Source organism: Pipistrellus kuhlii, unplaced genomic scaffold, assembly GCF_014108245.1.
Source record: "Pipistrellus kuhlii isolate mPipKuh1 unplaced genomic scaffold, mPipKuh1.p scaffold_m20_p_2, whole genome shotgun sequence".
Lineage (NCBI taxonomy): Eukaryota > Metazoa > Chordata > Mammalia > Chiroptera > Vespertilionidae > Pipistrellus > Pipistrellus kuhlii.
The window spans coordinates 38,218,679-38,232,788 of record NW_023425515.1 but is presented as its reverse complement, the minus strand read 5'-3'; positions in this window follow the sequence as shown (position 1 = coordinate 38,232,788).

The following is a 14,110-nucleotide window of genomic DNA, read 5'->3' as shown; positions in this document are numbered from 1 at the left end:
ATATATATATATATATAAATCATTTTAATCATCAGTGCTTATAGATATTCCATCCTCTTTTGATTACGTGCCTTTTGACTATGACTCACAACAAGAAATACATTTTACCTTGTGACCTAATAAAATATATATAAGAAACAAAGATTTCACAAAAGACTATATATTCTCACTATACATGAGAGAGAAAAAAGTCTAATAAAGTTTGTATTAAATACTATTTTTTTTAAACAATTTAGGTTTTAGGGAGAAACCAAGATGGCGGCATAGGTAACCACCTAACACAACAATTTCAAAAAAATACAACTAAAATATAAAGTGGACATTATCCAGAACTACAGGAAAGTTGACTGACTGGAAATTCTACAACGAGAAGGAAAGAGAAAACCAGAAGGAAAATCAGAGGAGCTGTAAAAGCCTAAGGTACGGAGATACGTTCCATGTGCAGAGAGGAGGGGCAGCTGAGTGCCTGGCTGGTGTTTCCTAGCGGGAAGGAGATAAAAGCTCCATACTGTGCTGAGCCCCAGTTCTGGATGAACCCCTTGAGCCCCAGGCTCATACAGAGGGAATCTGGGCTGTAACGTGAAAGTTCAGGGGAGCAGCGAAAGACAGAGCTCCCAAGTCACACACATTTCACGCAGAGGACAGTCTGTTGATTGAGCCACTGGATTGCCCTAGCGAGAAAGAGACAAAAGATCCAGACTGCTCTGAACCCCACTTCCAACTACACTGAACCCCAGTTGCGGGCTCATTGGGGGAGAGACTAGACTGTCTGGTAGCGGGCAAAACTCTAGGGCACCTTCTCTCAGAGGTGCTTGCAGCGAGTATCAAAGGTCACCGAGGAACACTGAGACTCAGGAACCTCATAGGGCAGGGCTAACCAGAAGCCAAGGCTGTAGGTTCCACCCTGAAACTCCGCCCCATCCAAGCTGAGCACAGAGGCTCTTGCAGTTTTCCAAGTCTAGTCAAATAAGGCTGTCCCCTGGCATAGATACAGCTGATTCTCCCACCCTACCGACTCAGGGAAAAGCGAAAATGCTGAGACAAGGAAACAGATCACAAACGAAAGAAATGGAGGACAAAAAGCGATGGGATTTAGAGTTCAAAACCATGCTTATAAGGTTTTTCAAGAATCTCCTAGAAAAGGCCAATAAAATAAACAAGACCTATGAAGATATGATAGAAATAATAAAGGATCAACTAGAAATAATAAAGGATCAACAAGAAATAAAGAATACATTCTCTGAAATAAAAAATATTATACAGAGTCCTAAAAACAGAATGGAAGATTGCAAGAATCAAGTCAAAGACTTGGAACACAAAGAGCCAGAGGACACTCCTCCACAGAAGCAAGAAGACAAGAGAATCCAGAAAGTTGAAGATAGTGTAAGAAACCTCTGGGACAATTTCAAACGAACCAACATCAGAATTATGGGGGTCCCAGAAGATGACAGAGAGCAAGATATTGAAAACATATTGAAAGAAATAGTGACAGAAAACTTCCCCCACCTGGTAAAAGAATTAGACTTACAAGTCCAGGAAGTGCACAGAACCCCAAACAAAAGGAATCCAAAGAGGACCACACCAAGACACATCATAATTAAAATTCCAAGAGCAAAAGACAAAGAGAGACTATTAAAAGCAGCAAGAGCAAAGCAGGTAGTTACCTATAAAGGAGCACCCATACGATTATCAGCTGATTTCTCAACAGAAACCATGCAGGCCAGCCGGGAATGGCAAGAAATATTCAAGGTGATGAATAGTAAGAACCTACAGCCAAAAGTACTCTGTCCAGCAAAGCTATCACTCAGAATCGAAGGCCAGATAAAGAGCTTCACTAATTAAAAAAAGCTAAAGGAGTTCATCACCACCAAACCAGAATTATATGAATTGTTGAAGGGGGTTCTTTAGGAAGAGGAAGAAAATAAAGATAAAAATTATAAACAACAGCTGAAACCGGTTTGGCTCAATGGATAGAGCGTCGGCTTGGGGACTGAAAGGTACCGGGTTCGATTCCGGTCAAGGGCATGTACTTTGGTTGTGGGCATATCCCCAGTAGGGGGTGTGCAAGAGGCAGCTGATCGATGACTCTCTCTCATCGATGTTTCTAACTCTCTAACTCTCTCCCTTCCTCTCTGTACAAAATCAATAAAATACAATATATTAAAAAAATTATAAACAACAAATATGTAACTATCAACAAGTGAATCTAAAAACCAAGGGAATTAAAAAACCTGATGAATAATATTAACTGTTGAATATATTATAATAGAATCAGAGGTATGAAAAGGGAGTGGACTGACAATTCTAGGGGAAAAGAGGAGAGGGGGTTGCGGGAAGAGACTGAACATAAACTGTGCACCTATGGATGAGGACAATGGGGGGGTGGGGAAAGGGCAGAGGGTGGGGTGGGAACCTGGTGGAGAGGGAAAAAATGAGGAACTTTTGTAATAATATGAACAATAAAGATTTATTAAAAAATAAATAAACAATTTAGGTTTTATTTATTTATTTATTTATTTTATTGATTTTTTACAGAGAGGAAGAGAGAGGGATAGAAAGTTAGAAACATCGATGCGAGAGAATCATCGATCAGCTGCCTCTTGCACACCCTCCACTGGGGATGTGCCTGCAACCAACGTACATGCCCTTGACTGGAATCAAACCTTGAACCTTTCAGTCCCCAAGCCAATGCCCTATCCACTGAGCTTAACCGGTTTCAACTGTATTAAATACTTTTAATACTTAAATACAATATAGAGAAATTCCAAATAAATAATACAAAAGAATTGGGAAAGTTTGGGACTTGGAAAATTTGAATCTCGTTTCTAGGTCCATAAGACCTGCTTATTACTCTCCCTGAAGACAACGAACAAACTTGGTTATAAAGAGATAGTTCCAATACTCGAACCAACCATTTTAAGAGGGTAGATATTTAATTACTTATAACAAAAGACTAGAAATAATTCTATGTAGATTTAATCCAGTAGACTATCCATCAAGGGGGAACTGGTAGGATTAATAGTATATACATACAATGGAATACAGTGACATGTAAAAGGAAATGAGGACTACATTTATACAGTATATGGCTATAAAGTGATATCCCAAACATATTAATAAATGATAAAAAGCAGACAAAAAAGTGTGTATGGTATACTAGAGGGAAGGAAAAGCTAGAAACATGGACAGAAGCTGAAACTTTCTCAATATATCTTGTTTGATCCATTTGACTGTGGAGTCATATTGATATAAACATTTTATATAATCATAAAACATGTAATTTTAAAAAAGCAGTCCCTAAAAATCAAAAGGAAAATGAAATAAACCTAACTGTATATTGAGTTGGTTGGCATAGCCATACAAATATGAATTATTTCAAATGAGTTTAAAATACTGTAATTTGACTGTATATTCTTAGTGGGATATACCCTCAGGACAAAAAAAACAAACAAAATTTTAAACTGTTTTCAGTAATTATGTTTGTGTTAGTGTCAGTATTGTTATTCTAATATTGTGGTGTGTGCCTTGTGGGATAAAGCAAAAGAGTGATTACATTGGTTTTTCAGTGTTGAGAAAAAAGTAGAAATAGACTAAGATAGATGAGAATAAGTAAAAATTTTGTAATCCTGAACTTGAATGAGAAACATAACTATAAATTCATGATGTATTTTATCATTTAATAAAAGAGAACTTTCTAGTTATATTTATTGAAAAGGCCTAGATACAAGGCCAATAAAATACCAATGAGCACTCTACCCAGACTGTGGTGTCCAAAATTCATTTCATATTTAAAGAAACCAGAGTTCTTCAGAGAAGTGATTGATTCCATATCTGGGGCAGGAAATATGTAAATGGAGCCTGAAACATGTCACAAAATAAGAAAGCCATTAAAAGCTACTGAGGGTGCCCTAACCAGTTTGGCTCAGTGGATAGAGTGTTGGCCTGCAGGCATATCCCCAGTGGAGGTTGTGCAGGAGGCAGCTGGTCAATGTTTCCTTTTTTTTTTTAAATCAATCTTTATTGTTCATATTATTACAAAGGTTCCTCATTTCTTCACCCCTCCACCAGGTTCCCACCCCACCCTCCGCCCCCTCCCCATCCCCCATTGTCCTCATCCATAGGTGCACAATTTATGTTCAGTCTCTTCCTCCCTCCCTTTCCCCAATAGTAAATCCCTTTTCAGATAGTAAATCAGTTACCTTGCATTTTCTCATATCAATAATACCTCTACATGCCCAATGATACACTTCACACAAAAGACATTTCCAAATAGGTCAACCAGCCTCATCCAGGCCCCACCCAAGGCACTCACAGATTGACACCCCAGCGCTATACTAACTCAACACACTAAGCCTTCATCACTTGATTTAGCAGACCCTCAAGTTCCCGCAAAAGTTTCCAGCCATGTCTGAGAGGCAGCCGTGGGGCAGGGGCAGGGGAGGAGCAAGCTGTTTGGGCCTGGCTGCTCAAGGCCTGGCCTCTGTTGCTCTGGCTCGTTCCACAACCAGCTGCTCCAGGTCTGGTCACTGCCCCTCCTGACCTAGTTGCTCTGGACTTGGCTGCTGCTGCTCCAGGCCTGGCCGCACCTGACCCGGCTGCTCTGGGCCCTGCTGCTCCGGGCCCGGCCACTCCCAGCCTGGCCGCTCCCAGCCTGGCAGCCGCTGCTCCAGGCCTGGCCGCTCCCAGCCTGGCAGCTGCTGCTCCGGGCCTCGCCGCACCAGACCCGGCTGCTTTGGGGCTGGCCACTCCCAGCCTGGCAGCCGCTGCTCTGGGCCTGGCCACTTCCAGCCTGGCAGCCGCTGCTCCAGGCCTGGCCGCTCCCAGCCTGGCAGCTGCTGCCCCGGGCCTGGTCACTCCGAGCCTGGCCGCTCCCGGCCTGGATGCTCCGGGCTTGGCTACTGCTGTTCTGGGCCTGGCTGCTCCCAACCCGGCTGCTCTGGGCCCAGCTTCTCCGGGCCCGGCCACTCTGGGTTTGGGTGTTCCTGGACTGGCCACCCTGGGCTTGGCTGCCTCTGCCTCAGGCCTGGCTGCCACTGCCCCAGGTCTGGCTGCTCCAGTGCTGGCTGTTGTTGCTCTGGTTCTGGCTGCTGCTGCTCTGGGGCCTGGCCGTTGCTGCTCCGGGTCTGGCTGCCACTGCCTTGTGCCTGGCCACTCTAGGCCTGGCCACTGCTGTTCCAACATTCTGTCCTTTTTTAAAAAAAAAACAAAACAAAAAAAACACGCATTTGTGTTGCAATGTTGGCTGGTGAGTTGAGTTCTGACTTAGTCTTTGATTTTTTCAAGATCTTCTTTGTATTCTTTCTTAAGTAATTTTACTATCTTTTGCTCTCACTTGATTTCTTCACATTGGGAACTTTGGTTTCTTCCTCCTTGTCCTGGAAGCTCAGCAGGTTGGCCTGTGGCACCCCTCTGTTCTCCGCGGGCTCCCACGCTGCTCCAGCCTGTTGCCAGGGTCGGCGCTGCCCAGGAAGCAGCCCCCGGCCTTGGCTCCGTTGCCAATGTTTCTAATTCTCTGTTCCTCTCTGTAAATAATCAATAAAATATATATATTTCTAAAAATTTAGGGGGAAAAAAAGGTACTGAGGGTGTGTTACAATAGCCCAAGAACTAATTTGAAGAGACATCCAATGCCCCCAACTGGGAAAATTGCCCAATTGCCTAAAAATAATGCAATTATTTGAAATAACTGAAATATATTCATAAGTTCATAATAATCCTTTAAAAAAACAATAAAACTTATTAGTCACTTTTGGAAGCCTTAGAAATTACATAGCATCACTTTTGTTGCTGAAGAACTCACAGATTCAAAAGCATAAACTCTGTCTTATGGGGCAGTGTTTCAGACCACCTCAGGTGTCTGTTATCCCATTTTAAAATGGGATTTATTTTTGAAAGCTCAGTTTTCTTTTTTTTAAAAAAAATTTATTTTATTGATTTTTTACAGAGAGGAAATGAGAGAGATAGAGAGTGAGAAACATCGATGAGAAAGAGTCACCAATCAGTTGCCTCTTGCACGCTCCCTACACCCTATACTGGGGATGTGCCCACAACCAAGGTATATGCCCTTGACCGGAATCGAACCTGGGGCCCTTGAGTTTGCAGGCTCATGCTCTATCCACTGAGCCAAACCGGTTTCAACAAAAGCTCAGCTTTCTTTAGTTCATTAAACAAACCGTTGATTGAGCCCCAACATTATGTCAGACACTGTGTTAAGCACTTAAGATATGAGAAACAAGAGAGAGACGATTTCTACTCTCATGGAGCTAACTGTTTCAAATGAGAGAGAGGTAGTAAATAAATAATCACACAAAAAATTTTATACTACTTCTCTATTCAGCAGCTTTCTACACCCACCCACCCCAAATTTCCCTGATAATTTCCACACTGTTAGCCTTCTCTAGTTCCCATAGGTGCACTACTGTTTTCACTTGACTCTTTCTAATCTATGTTCTAAGTCTTTTAGGTTTTCTTGCATTGATTTTTATCTTTTTGGGGGGTAAATATTCTGATATTTAGCTTTCTGGGTTAGAGTTTCTTCCCAATTAATTATTTGCTCAGTGATACCCATTCATATTTTTATTATACTTCCTGATGAATTTGGCTCATTTATTTAACCCCAAAATATTATAGGCATGTTTGTTTCAGGCAATATGCTAACCACATGAATACAGAGCTTGAACATAGCTTCCATCTCAGACAGGAAATGCATTTTAGTGAACAAATACACAGTCTGATGTCAGGCAAATTGCACCTAGAATTGCAGGTTTATCACTTACTAGTTGGAACCTTACTTGATAAATTATGTAATTCCTTGTCCTCTTTTTCCTCCTGAGGATGGTCATACTACTAACATAAATAAAACAGTGCCTGGAACATAGTGGAGCCCCTGTGTGGGCTGTGGGCACTGTCCTATTATAGTTGAGCCTTGATTGCTATTGTCATCACTGGGACAGACTGACACCCAGGCCAGTCAGCTTCAAGGACCATTGTGTGCCACGACCTTCGAGGCGTGGTTCAGGATCTGAAGGAGGGGTTGACACACAAATGAGAATGCTATACAAGAGATATGTGTTTAGAAGGCATTGGGGGCTAGGTGGAGTCTCTTTCTTGAATAAACACATGGACTTCTGGCCTGGTCCAATATTTATTTACTTGAATACACATTTTTCCCTTAGCAATGCATACAGGAATATAAAAGGTAAAGTTTGGTAAACAGTAAAAGGATTATCAGGTTAGAGAATTGCCTTGAGCCACCACTGTCTCAACAGATGAGGTGCTTAGTGTCAGCCCTACTAACACCCAAGGTCCATCGACCTTCCAAGTTCCTTGGTGCACTCTCCTGACAGCATTGGCAAGTGGTGGCTTCTTGCAATTGTGACTACAGTAGATGAGCTGCTGTGCAGAAATTAACCCTACAGAGCAGGACTTGCTTCATTGGGGCTTTGGTGTTCACTGAGTCTGCCCCTTGAGTGTGACACTTGTTGAGGTGGTAGGGTTGTAATCTAGCCTAACATGGACTGAAGCTATCCACTGGGTACACTGGCTCTGGGGCCTCCTGGGAAGTCTCAAGTTAGCCACTGCCTGTGCCTTGCTATAGAGACATCTGGAGATGACTGCTACTTATGTTGGGTTTGCAGATGCCCTGGAGAGGCCAACCTGAGAGCCAAGGCAGACTGCTATTACCCTGTTTCCCCGAAAATAAGACAGTGTCTTATATTAATTTTTGCTCCCAAAGATGTGCTAGGTCTTATTTTCAGGGGATGTCTTATTTTTCCATGAAGAAGAATATGGTACACATTTATTGTTAAATGAAAATAAAGGAAATTTATTACCTGTATATGGTACGGTAGTATGGTAGTTGTCAACACAAACCAGACAAACTGTGAATCCTACAGTATGAAGAATTTACTCATTTATTCAATGACAATCATGTCATCATCTTCTGGAACATCATCATAACAATCCAATTCCTGAATTTCCTGGTGAATTTCTTGTGACTCCATTTCTTTCAGAATCAATGGACCAAATCTCTCATGTTTAGCCTAGGGGGGCCTTATTTTCGGGGAGATGCCTTATATTTCAATCAGAAGGAAACCTGTAAGTAGGTCTTATTTTTGGAGGATGTCTTATTTTCGGGGAAACATGGTAGTTCAGGGCCTGGGGCAACTTAGTAAGAGGTATGCAAAGGCTGCTTGTTTCAGTGATATTAGGAAAGTCCAAAGCATAAAGCACGAGAGGCCAGTTGTATGAAAAAGCCACTGTAAATGGATTGGGTGGGCCTAGAATTTGAGAGGTGAAGTATCTCAGGGAATCACCAGGGTGGAACAAACAGTGTGATCCAGGTTGATTGAGACTCAGATATGGTACCTGCCTGTCAGCTCTGTTGGGGTGGTCTCAGAAAAGAAGCAATGGCTTCCGTCTGACAGAAAGCTGCCCCTCGTCCCCTCTCCCAAACTCTCCTCTACCTCCCCCCCCCCACCTAGTTCTTGCCCTGATGCCAAAAAATTCAGTTCCTCCACATATGTTTCTAGTTCCCTTCAAGGTTCTGCCCCAGCAGTGGAGCTCAGAGGAAGTGAGTCCAAGTAAATCCATGCATGGAGCTTTTAAGAACTTCCTGGGACTCCAACAGCCTCCGTGTCACTCAGCTACATTTCCCACCAGCTTTTATAGCCAAAGCTCCAGGGGTTTCTCTTCCTGGCACTGGAACTCTGGGCTGGGGGATATGAGTGGTACTTAGATCCTTCACTCCTCAGGGGAGACCTCTGCATCAAGATATCCCTCCCGATTTTTATCTGACACATGTGAGTGTGGGACCAGCCCAGACTACCTCTCTGCCCCTCCTACTAGTCTTGATATGGCTTTTTCTTTAAATATTAATACCTAGTTGCAGGACTTACATTCACTTGGACTTCAAGCGGTTCTGACTGACGGTTGCTCTGTAGTGTAGCTGTATTTTTGAAGTGGTTGTGGGAGGCAGCGAGTACCACGTTTATCTATGCTGCCATCTTGACTGGAAATCCTGAGCTTCACCTGAAACATAGATGTGTAAAAAATAACAATGTGTAAAATTGTGGGGATTACAGAAAATGTTCAGGCACTAAGTGCCTGCATCACAGTAGCTATTCCATAATATTAAACATTACAGACATTATCAGTGTACTACCATGTGCCTTCAGCACTCAGTGTTCCCATATAACCAATAGCTTCTCACTGCAAGCACCTGTGCCTCTCTGCCTGAGGGCTTTCTCTAGTCACAGAAGTGTGGTCAACCCTTGCTTGATCATCTGGAAATATCAGGAAGTTAATGCCCCCACGAGCTTCTCTGTTAACCAATGATGAATGGAGGTTGCCCCCTTCCAACCAACTCCGCGTTTCATGCCTTCACCTGTCTATTGTCTGTGTCGAGGGGCTATGACTAATCTGTACTTCTAAATCCCTTCACTTTTTTCACCCAACCTCCCAACACTCCCTCCCATCAGGCAGGTGTCAAGGTGTTCTGTGTATCTTTGAGTCTGTATCTGTTCTTCTTGCTCATTTATTTTGATTTATAGATTCAATTTTTTAAAATATATTTTATTGATTTTTTACAGAGAGGAAGAGAGAGGGATAGAGACTTAGAAACATCAATGCGAGAGAAACATCGACCAGCTGCCTCCTGCACAACCCCCACCAGGGATGTGCCCGCAACCAAGGTACATGCCCTTGACTGGAATCGAACCTGGGACCCTTCAGTCTGCAGGCCAACGCTCTATCCACTGAGCCAAACCAGTGCCGGCTAGATTCAGTTGTTGATAGGCATGTATTCATTGCCATTTTCTTGATCCTATATTTGACTTTTTTCTCTTGTTCTTAAAGAAAACCCTTTAACATTTCATGTAATACAAGTTTGGTGGTGATGAACTCCTTTAGCTTTTTCTTGTCTGAGAAGCACTTTATCTGACCTTCAATTCTAGATGATAGTTTGCTGGGTGATTAATCTTGGTTGTAGGTTCTTGCTTTTTATCACTTAAAATATTTCTCTTTTTAAAAAAATAATTCTTGCCAAAACCGGTTTGGCTCAGTGGATAGAGCATCGGCCTGTGAACTGAAAGGTTCCAGGTTCGATTCTGGCCAAGGGCATGTACCTTGGTTGTGGGCACATTCCCAGTAGGGGGTGTGCAAGAAGCAGCTGGTCGATGATTCTCTCTCATTAATATTTCTAACTCTCTATCCCTCTCTCTTTCTCTGTAAAAAATCAATAAAATTGAAAAAAAAAATCTTAAAAAAAAATTCTCACTTCTAAAAAACATTCCCCCAGATAGTAAAAAAATTAAAAAATATATATTTTTTCTGCTTCCTTCCCCAATTTTTGTCAGTGTTCAGGCCCTGGTGGTGGTGGTTGGTGGGGGAAGAAGTCTCCGGCTGTGCCCACATCAGAATCCCAGGGGAATCTTAGTAAAAAATGGATTCTGAAGCCCCAAAGGCTTGAAAAGACAAAACACCCAAGGCTGTGTCTCAGGGTCACCCACATGTCAGCTGGGCTCTGCTGGTCCCTTCATGTTTGAGCCCCATATGTGTCCATAGCCCTACCATGCCTTCTGCTTACCATGCCTTTCAGAGGTCTGTATGCCTCCCAGCTCCAGCTTTTCTGAAAATATCTCTGTTCTCCAAACTGTCCATATGGCTCCTTGCTCCTCTTTTCAACAAACCCTGACTCATAATACAGAACATTACTATGTTCAAGTTCACTCAGACGTAGGGGTCTGGAAGAAGGGTCACATTACCCTTTATACCATAAAGCACTTACAATTACTTTTTAAGCTTTCTGCACATAAATGTTCTTTGATCATTCCCTACTGGAGGTTTCTCACTGACTTTACCCCATGCAGGGCCCTTCCTCCAAAAACCCCCTAGCCCTCCCCTATCCTCTCCTCACTCCCCACCCGATAGAGAGCAACTTCTCCCCATCCTGGCTTCCAAGAAAAATTAATTTCCTGCTTCTGCAAGTACAGCCTTTTGGCAGTTTTTGGTTGCCTGAGCCCTAGTCAGCCTTTACACCCTAGAGGCATATCATGCTATTTCCTGAAACAAAGATGGCTACTTTCCCAAGAAGAATTCTGTTAATAGATTTTATCCCTGAAAGACACCCCCAAAAGATGATCAGATCCAGCACTCTGCCTCCAGCTGGAAATTGAGACTCGGAAATGAATTATCCCATGTGCATAAGAGTAAAGAAGTGGTGAAGACTAGACTCAGGTTTCCTATTTCTAAAGCTGTGCCCATTCCTTGTCTAATTGATGTGTACCACATGATGGTAGCCACATTCTTTTGTTTCTGACGTGAGTTAATAGCTTACTGGAGAAAGCCTGCTTTCGCATCTCATCAAAAGCAGCATCTTTGTCAACATTATCTATTCCTTTTGTTTTTGGCAACAGGGTTTAGGAGTAACTGAGTGGGACAATTCAAATTTTTTTACTGCTGGATTAAAAAAAACAGACAACTTCTAAACTGAATAATATCATAAACCCTGAGGATACAGTAACTATCTACTTCTCTTTCACCTCCTTTCTTTCTCCCAGAAAAGACAGGCCAGATGAAAAGCTCAGAAATGGTTATAACATTCATTTTAAGAATGGAACAGTCCTAACCAGTTTGGCTAAGTGGATGGAGTGTCTGCCTGGGGACTGAAGGGTCCCAGGTTCAATTCCTGTTAAGGGCATGTACTTTGGTCGTGGGCACATCCCCAGTAGGGAGTGTGCAGGAGGCAGCTGATAGATGTTTCTAACTCTCTATCCCTCTCTCTTCCTCTCTGTAAAAAATCAATAAAATATATTTAAAAAAATATTTACTTAAAAAAAAAGAGAATGAAACCGCATTTCCCACTGATTTCCATTATTAATTGGATGATGCCTTATCACAGAAAAAATGTTTTGTCTATAAGATAAAAAATATTTGAGACTGTGATAAGATTTTATAGTCTTTAAAAAAATAATTCAAAGTCACAACATACACTTACTCTGCTGAACCAAAACCCTCCTCAGACTGGAGCACAGTGAAAATGTGCTCACGCATGCCCTGCCTGCCTCCACATTTAGTCTTTCAGTCTAGCTTGAGCCCAGGACAAATTCCTCTAGAGAATGTGGCAGGAGTTAGCTGTTAGCGTATTTTATTGACCTGGTGAGTGCTGCTAATAGTTCTATGTCTAGTTATTCTTTTTAAAATAGCAACAACTAGGAAAAGAACAAAGAAACACTCACAACACAGGGGGGAAAAATCCCCTAAAATAGCAACAATAAAAAAAAAAAAGCCTATAAGCAGCTGCATGTGCATTATTTAAAAATTGTCCATCTGAATAATGGCAAACTTGTGACAAAAACAATAATTTTTGTTTGGGAATGATATTTAGCTGTTCTTTTTGACAGTAATTAACTAATGCAATCAGCTGCTTCTGGAATGATTGCTAAAAATGTCTTTTATATAAGGGAGGGCTCTTTTTAAAAATATTATCCAGGAGGGCATATATCAAATTTGTCTAAAATGGAAAAAAATTACACGGATAAAGAAAATAGCGGTATCTGGGATATAAAAATAGACATCTTTCATTAAAACTAGAATTTAGTCTACTCATTATAATATCAATGTTCATTGGTTTTTAAGGTTTAGAAAAGGAAATCTCAGAAACCAATGACCAGGTATGGTACTGATCTTAAAACAAATCACGGAGTCAAATGGCATCTTGTTAAATCTTTTGGTGATTACAGCAATTTCATGAAGACATATAACTTCTCTGAGGCTTACTCAGTGGAATAATAGAGTAGTATTTTCAGCCGTGCCTTCTCCTTTCCTCTTCTCGTAAATGTTGTGCGAACCAGAAATAATTTTCTAGCTTTGAATAAAAGGAATCACCAGGCTTATAGCATCTTATTTCAGGCCATTCTTTAGTGCCTTATCAGCATGACCAGAAAAATGCCAACAACACCGGACTGCTAGAACTTTTGCTTAGGTTTATTGTGAAGTCACGTGGTAAGTCCAACACTTTACTTGGGAAAACTGCTAATTAAGAACTCTGGCTTTGAGTACATGTCTATTTCTTCCTTTGACACACTCCCCTTTCTCTAATCCTTGTCCTTTTTTAGTATTTATTAGGGGGTAAAAGGTAAAATGAAATCCATATTAGTATTACTGAGGGCCTTTTCTGGACCTGGCACTGATATTTTAAAGGTATGAGACAAATTCTAAGTGTCCAGGGAGCAGGGCCTGCATAGAAGTGTACAACTACCACTAGCCCATTTCTAAAAATAGCCTGCTGGTTTTGGCCTTTCTGGGACTAACGGCCATATACCTTTGCCTTGGATCTCACTCACAGATCGTCTTGGGGCCAGGTTGCAATAAAAAGTAGGTTTAATTCTGGACATCACACACTTGCATTTGCAAAGGTGAGTGATCAGAATGGTGAAGAGTAGACCTTCATTCATTTGAGGGAATGGGAGGGGGGCTCCGAAAGAACCAGAGGCCATGCTGACAGCTAGTATGGGAGGGAAAGAGACTGTCCCGGTAGTTCCACACAGCATTGCCATTAAGAATAGAGCCTTCCCTCCCCTCTCTGAGCCTCAAATTTCTCTAACATTCATAAAAGAAGTTGGTGGGCTTGAAGATTTTTTTTTTTTTGCACTAAATGTTTTTGAGTCTCTAATTAGTGGGAAAACTGATACCTGCTCAATTCAAGGAAAAGCTTTCCTTCCATCTTCTGATAACCTTCGTCCAGAGGTGGTGAGCTCTCTGCGGGCATGGGCAGAGATGGGGTAACCACCTGTAAGGAGCCCTGTGGCAGAATCTCCTGCATCCACCGGGAAGATGGATGTGATTCTTGCTAAGGTCCTTTTCAACTATGTCTAGAAATTTATCCTGCGCCAGGTAGTTGTCAGAAGAGCTACTTTCATTTGTAGTGACACTAACGCGCTCCAAGTCAAGAACCTCAGCGGGAGGAGGGAAAGCCCCACAGCCTGCACCAGGGCAGTAACATCCTCATCTGCCAACTACTGAGTGCCAGGCCTCGTGCCAGGTACTTGACACACAGCATTTTTTAACTTTCAACAATTCCATGAGTTAGGTGTTAGTCTCCTTCTACAAA